The following is a 6322-nucleotide window of genomic DNA, read 5'->3' as shown; positions in this document are numbered from 1 at the left end:
ATGACTTTAGTAAAGTTTCAGGATACAAAATCAATGTACAAAAATGGTAGCATTTCTTTTTATTTTATCTTTTATTTTTTGAAATGGAGTCTTGCTATGTTGCTCAGGCTGGAGTGCAATGGCATGATCTCGGCTCACTGCAACCTCTATCTCCCAGGTTCAAGTGATTCTTCTGCCTCAGCCTCCCTGAGTAGCTGGGACTACAGGCACATGCCACTACACCTGGCTAATTTTTGTATTTTTAGTGGAGACGGTGTTTCCCCATGTTGGCTAGGCTAGTCTCAAACTCCTGACCTTAGGTGATCTGCTCACCCCGGCCTCCCAAAGTTCTGGGATTATAGGCATGAGCCAACGTGCCTGGCCAAATGGTAGCATGTTTATACACAAATAACATTCAAGCTGACAGACAAATTAAGAATGCAATCCCAGCTCTCAGTTGCCACTGCCAGCCTGCACACCACATTCTCCTGCCACTCTGTTCGTTGCCTCACTCCTCCGCAGGTCACAATGGCAGAAGAGATCGGCATACTCATTATTGACAATGGTTCCAGCATGTGCAAAGCTGGCTTTGCTAGGGATGACGTCCCCCAAGTTGTGTTACCCTCCATCATCAGGTGCCCCTGGCACTAGGGCGTGATGGTGGGCATGGGCCAGAAGGACTCCTATGTGGGCAACGAGGCCCAGAGCAAGTGCAGTATCCTGACCCTGAAGTACCCATCGAGCATGGCATTGTCACCAACTGGGACAACATGGAGAAGATCTGGCACTAAACCTTTTACAATGAGCTGTGTTTGACCCTGGTACTGTTGACTGAGGCCCTCCTGAGCCCCAAGGCCAACAAAGAGAGGGTGCCTCAGATGATGTTTGAGACCTTCAACACTCTGGCCATGCACATGGCTCTCCAGGTTTTGTTGTCCGTGTTTGCCTCTGGGCGCACAACTGGCATTGTCATGGACTCTGGAGACGGGGTCACCCACATGGTGCCCATCTACGAGAGCTGTGCCCTACCCCACACCATCCTGTGTCTGGACCTGTCTCTCTAGGACCTGACCGACTACCTCATGAGGATCCTCACCAAAAGTAGCTACAGCTTCACCACCACAGCATAGCGGGAGATCGCGTGCGACATCGAGGAGAAACTGTGCTATGTCACCCTGGTCTTTGAGCAGGAGATGGACACCACTGCATCCTCCTCTTCCCTAGAGAAGAGCTACGAGCTGCCTGATGGCCAGGGCATCACCGTTGGTGATGACGGTGATTTTTTTTTTTTTTGAACTAAAGAGCTTTATTGACATCGCAGTACATTCAAGAATAATTTTAAGAACATTACAGCTGAAAGAGAATGGCATATTTATAGTCTTATTATGCACTATTTTTTTTTGAAAAAAAGTAATACAAAGAAATCCTATTAAGTAACTTGGTACAGCATTGGAAAAAGTACACCTATTTACAGATTTAAAAAAAAAAAAAAGATTCTGGTTTCACCTACACAGCCACAATGTGCCTGTATAATGAGACAAGCCCTTAAAACTCGTGGAATTTTTTTAAACAACATCGTGGCATTCTTGCCACGTCATTCCTCAGCGTTTACGACGAGGAGGGGTTGTTGATCTTGATCGGGACTTAGACTTGTGTTTGCGGCTTGCCTTCTTACCAGAGCTTTGAGATTTCTCCATGGATCGCGATCGACTATGTTTAGGTTTCTTAGCCTTCTTTTCTTTGCTACTTCCTGGAGACTCAGAACTGCTCCTTCCACTAGGAGGAATGATGTCTCTAACAGAGGATACAAATCCTCTGGATTGTATCAGATACAAATTGTATTAGGTTTTTAAGTAAAAAATTAATTAAAATGTCTCTAACAGAGGATACAAATCAAAAAGGCAGCAACAACATTGGCAAGGTGGGAGGTCGGTTGCCAGGCGGGAGGTCGGTGTGTCCTGGGCTTCTGCTCCCCGGCGGCTGTGGCAGCCCCGAGCCGTGGCTCTCACCGTCCAAGTCGTTTATTGTGGCACTTGAGGCTACAAGTCCAAGTATCTTCAGCTGAAGAAGAAGTTAGAAGATGAGTTCCCCGGCTGCCTGGACATCTCCGCCGAGGGAACTCCCCAGGCCACCGGGTTCTTCGAAATAACGGTAGCTGGAAAGTTGATTCACTCTAAGAAGAAAGGCGATGGCTACGTGGACACGGAAAGCAAGTTTCTGAAGCTGGTGGCTGCCATCAAAGCCCCCCCGCCTTGGCTCAGGGCTAATGTGCCCTGATGGCAGAGTCCAGGGACCTTAATACAGCCCCTCTCAGCAGACGCTTCATGACGGGCAGGAGTGAAATGCCTCGTGGACGCCAGGTCCTTCTCCGATGCTCTCGTGGCTGCTGTTGGGGGCAGAGATTGATGCCCTTGCTCTCTGCCTGTGTGTGTGTGTGTGTCTTCCCCGGGCTCCACACTGCCCCACCCTCCTCCTGTCCCCCGATTTCATCAGATTTCTGTGCAAACCCCATGTTTCCCCGGTTGTCCCCGGAGTTTGGGGGACATCCCGCCTCAGGCATCCTTCTTAAGGGGAAGCCAAGAGAGGCATCAGGATGGGTGAGTGTCTGATTGTGGCAAAGTTTGCAGCTGTTCACAATTCAATAAATATTGGACGAGTTTAACTAAAAAAAAAAAACAACAAACATTAATGACTATGTTCTTTCATCACGTTAAATATATAGTGCATCTGCCAAATCAGAAGAGGCATAAACCTGCTCTAACCATGTTTTTGAAAATGACTGTGGAATGTGGTGGTGGCCTGTGGCAAAGAAAGATGAAGGCGGCGTAGAGTGTGTCTGGCTGGTCTCAACTGTGAGCCTGCCAGTTTAACTGTTAGTCTGCTTTCATGGTAACTCGCTGGCTTGCTACTTCGTAAGCCCTTCCTCCCTGGCGCTTTAAGGACCTATCCAGGCCCTGGAAGTTTGTAGCATTAGCTCCTGCCTATCAATATCCCAGTACACAGGTATTCAGAGGTCTAGACAGAGGGCGTGGCTACACCTGGTCACAGAAGATCAAACAAGGAGGCTGTGTTCCTAAAATGGAAGTGTTTGCAATAGACAAATCGCCGAAGAAGGAAAACAAAAATCAGCTTTACTGATTTTTATTAGATCAAAGAAATCACTCGTTACTTTTCATGGACTTTGTATTTTGCCCATCTCTGAAAAGACGTAGCATAACATAACACTTCAAAGCCTATTAGGTAATTTTTGAAAACTAGACAACAGAGCAAGTTATAACATAGGTTAGAAATGTATTATGCGCAGTAAGCATTTTGAAGAAAAATGTACGTCTCAAATGAATGCGAGTGGGATTTTAATCATATACATTTATGTCATTAGATATTGAAACAAAAGTACTGAGCTAAAAATACTCAATTCTTTTTCAGTGCTTTTGATATGTTGCAATAAAACTGCTACTCTTCCTAAAAAAAAAAAAAAAAAAAAGCGGCTTCGGTGTCCAAAGGTGCTGTTCCAGCCTTCCTTCCTGGGCATGGAATCTTGCAGAATGCACGAGACCACCTTCAACTCCATCATGAAGCGTGATGTGGACATCCGCAAAGACCTGTATACCAACACAGTGCTGTCCAGTGGCATCACCATGCACCCAGGCATTGCCGACATGATGCAGAAGGAGATCACCACTTTGGCAGCCAGCACCATGAAGATCAAGATCATCAGCTCCCAGAGCGCAAGGACTCAATGTGGAACCACAGCTCCTTCCCGGCCTCACTGCCCTCCTTCCAGCAGATGTGGATTAGCAAGCAGGAGTACGATGAGTCCAGCCCGTCCATCATCCACCACAAATGCTTCTAAATGGACTCCGAGCAGATGTGTAGCACTTGCTGCATGGGTTAATTCACAAGTATAAAGTTGCCCCTGGCAAATGCATACACCTCATGCTATCCTCACGAAACTGGGGTAAGTCTTCAGAAAGAAACTGTGTGTAAAGCTTGTACCTGATATCAGCATTGGATTGTAAAACTTGTTGCTGATTTTGACCCTGTATTCAAGTTAACTGTTCCCCCTGGTATTTGTAGAATACCTGTACATATCTTTGATTTCAACCCTTAGTACATGCGGTTCGGTCACTTTGAGGCTGAGGTAAGTACGTGCCTGTGGAAGACAAGTCTGTGGCGTGGTGAGTCTGCATGGCCAGCAGTCTCTGATCTGTGCAGGGTATTAATGTGTCAGGGCTGAGTGTTCTGGGATTTCTCTAGAGGCTGCAAGGGCTCCTGAACCAGTTGTTTCTGTCCTGCCAGTCTGTCAGGGTTGGAAACTCCAAGCCATAAGACCCAGTTTCCTTTCTTAGCTGATGTTTTTCTGCCAGAATACCATGCGCTATTACTTGCCTTGAGTTGAAGTGGTTTACAATTACACCTACAAATATATTTATCCTTTTAATTTATGTAGGGTTTCTTTTGTACACAAATCTCAATTCTTTAAAGAAATGATAACAAACGTTGTTTTCTACTGTTATGTGAGAACATTAGGCCCCAGCAACATGTCATTGTGTAAGGAAAAATAAAAGTGCTGCTGTAATCGGAAAAAAGAATGCAATCCCATTTATAACAGCCACGTGCAAAAGAAAATATCTAGGAATACATCTAAGCAATGAGGTAAAAGAGCTCTACAAGGAGAGCTACAAAACACTGCCAAAAGAAATCAGAGTCGACACAAACAAATAGAAAAACATTCCATGCTTATAGATTAGAAGAATCAATATTGTTAACATGGCCGTATTGCTCAAAACAGTCTACAGATTCAATGCTATTCCTATCAAACTACCAACATTATTTTTCACAGAATTAGAAAAAACTGTTCTAAAATTAATATGGAACCAAAAAGCCAGAATAGCCAAAGCAATCTTAAGCAAAAAGAACAAAGTCGGAGACATCACATTTTCTGACTTCAAAATATACTATAAAGCTACAGTAACAAAACAGCATGGTACTGATACAAAAACAGGTACACAGACTAATGAAACAGAATAGAGAATCCAGAAATAAACCACACACCTGCAACCATCTGATCTCTGACAAAGTAGACAAAAATAAGCCCTGAGGAAAGGACTCCCTACTCAATAAATGGTGCTTGGGTAACTGGCTAGCCACATGCAGAAGAATGAAACTGGACTCTTACCTTTCACCATATACAAAAATTAACTCAAAGATTTAAATGTAAGACTTCAAACTACAAAAATCTGTAAGAAAACCTAGGAAATACCATTCTGGACATGGGCTTTGGCAAAGAACTTATAACTAAATCCTCAAAAACAATTGCAACAAAAATTAACAAGTGGGACCTCATTAAACTAACCAGCTTCTGCACAGCAAAAGAAACTGTCAACAGAGTGAACAGACAACCTACAGAATGGGAGAAAATATTCACAAACTAGGCATCTGACAAAGGCCTAATATCCAGAATCTATAAGAAATTCAAATCATCAAGCAAAAAACAAACGATCCCATTAAAAGTGAGCAAAAGGCAAGGCGCAGCGGCTTACGCCTGTAATCCCAGTGCTTTGGGAGACCGAGGTGGGTAGATCATGAGGTAAAGAGATTGAGACCATCCTGGCCATGGTGAAACCCTGGCTCTACTAAAATACAAAAAATTAGTTGGGCATGGTGGCTTGCACCTGTAGCCCCCAGCTTCTCAGGAGGCTGAGGCAGGGGAATTGTTTGAACTCAGGAGGTGGAGGTTGCAGTAAGCTGAGATTGTGCCACTCCAGCCTGGTGACAGAGCAAGACTCCATTCCAAAAAAGTGAGCAAAAGACATGAATACACACTTCTCAAAAGAAGACAGGCAGATGGCAAGAAACATCTGAAAAATGTTCTACATCACTAATCATCGGAGAAATCCAAACCAAAGCCACAATGAGATATCATCTCACCCTAGTTAGAATGACTTTTATCAAAAAGACAGGGAATTGCCGGGGTGTGGTGGCTCACGCCTGAAATCCCAGCACTTTGGGAGGCCAAAGTGGGCAGATTGCCTGAGGTCAGGAGTTTGAGACCAAGTTGGCCAAACATAGTCTCTACTAAAAATACAAAAATTAGCCAGACTTGGTGGCCTGTGCCTGTAGTCCCAGCTACTGAAGGGGCTGAGGCAGGAGAAGCATTTGAAACTGGGAGGCAGCAGTTGTAGTGAGCCAAGATTGCGCCACTGCATACCAGCCTGGGCGACAGAGTAAAACTCTGTCTCAAGAAAAAAAAAAAGACAAAATGTGGTATACATACACAATGGAATATTATTATTATTTAGCCATTAAAAGAATGAAATCCCATCATTTGCAGCAACATAGA

At 44.4% G+C, this 6322-nt stretch overlaps 2 pseudogenes across 1 annotated transcript; both read left to right on the top strand.

The window, feature by feature from the left end:
* Positions 1-504: 504 nt before the first annotated feature.
* LOC108300201 lies at positions 505-3832 on the top strand (annotated as a pseudogene).
* LOC108300131 lies at positions 1499-2642 on the top strand (annotated as a pseudogene). The gene is made up of 2 exons (XR_001823268.1): positions 1499-1506; positions 1863-2642. The product of XR_001823268.1 is annotated as a selenoprotein W-like (transcript).
* Positions 3833-6322: the final 2490 nt, after the last annotated feature.

The sequence above is a fragment of the Cebus imitator genome, unplaced genomic scaffold (assembly GCF_001604975.1).
Source record: "Cebus imitator isolate Cc_AM_T3 unplaced genomic scaffold, Cebus_imitator-1.0 Scaffold25, whole genome shotgun sequence".
NCBI classification, from domain to species: domain Eukaryota; kingdom Metazoa; phylum Chordata; class Mammalia; order Primates; family Cebidae; genus Cebus; species Cebus imitator.
This window is presented reverse-complemented; position numbering and strand designations above follow the sequence as displayed.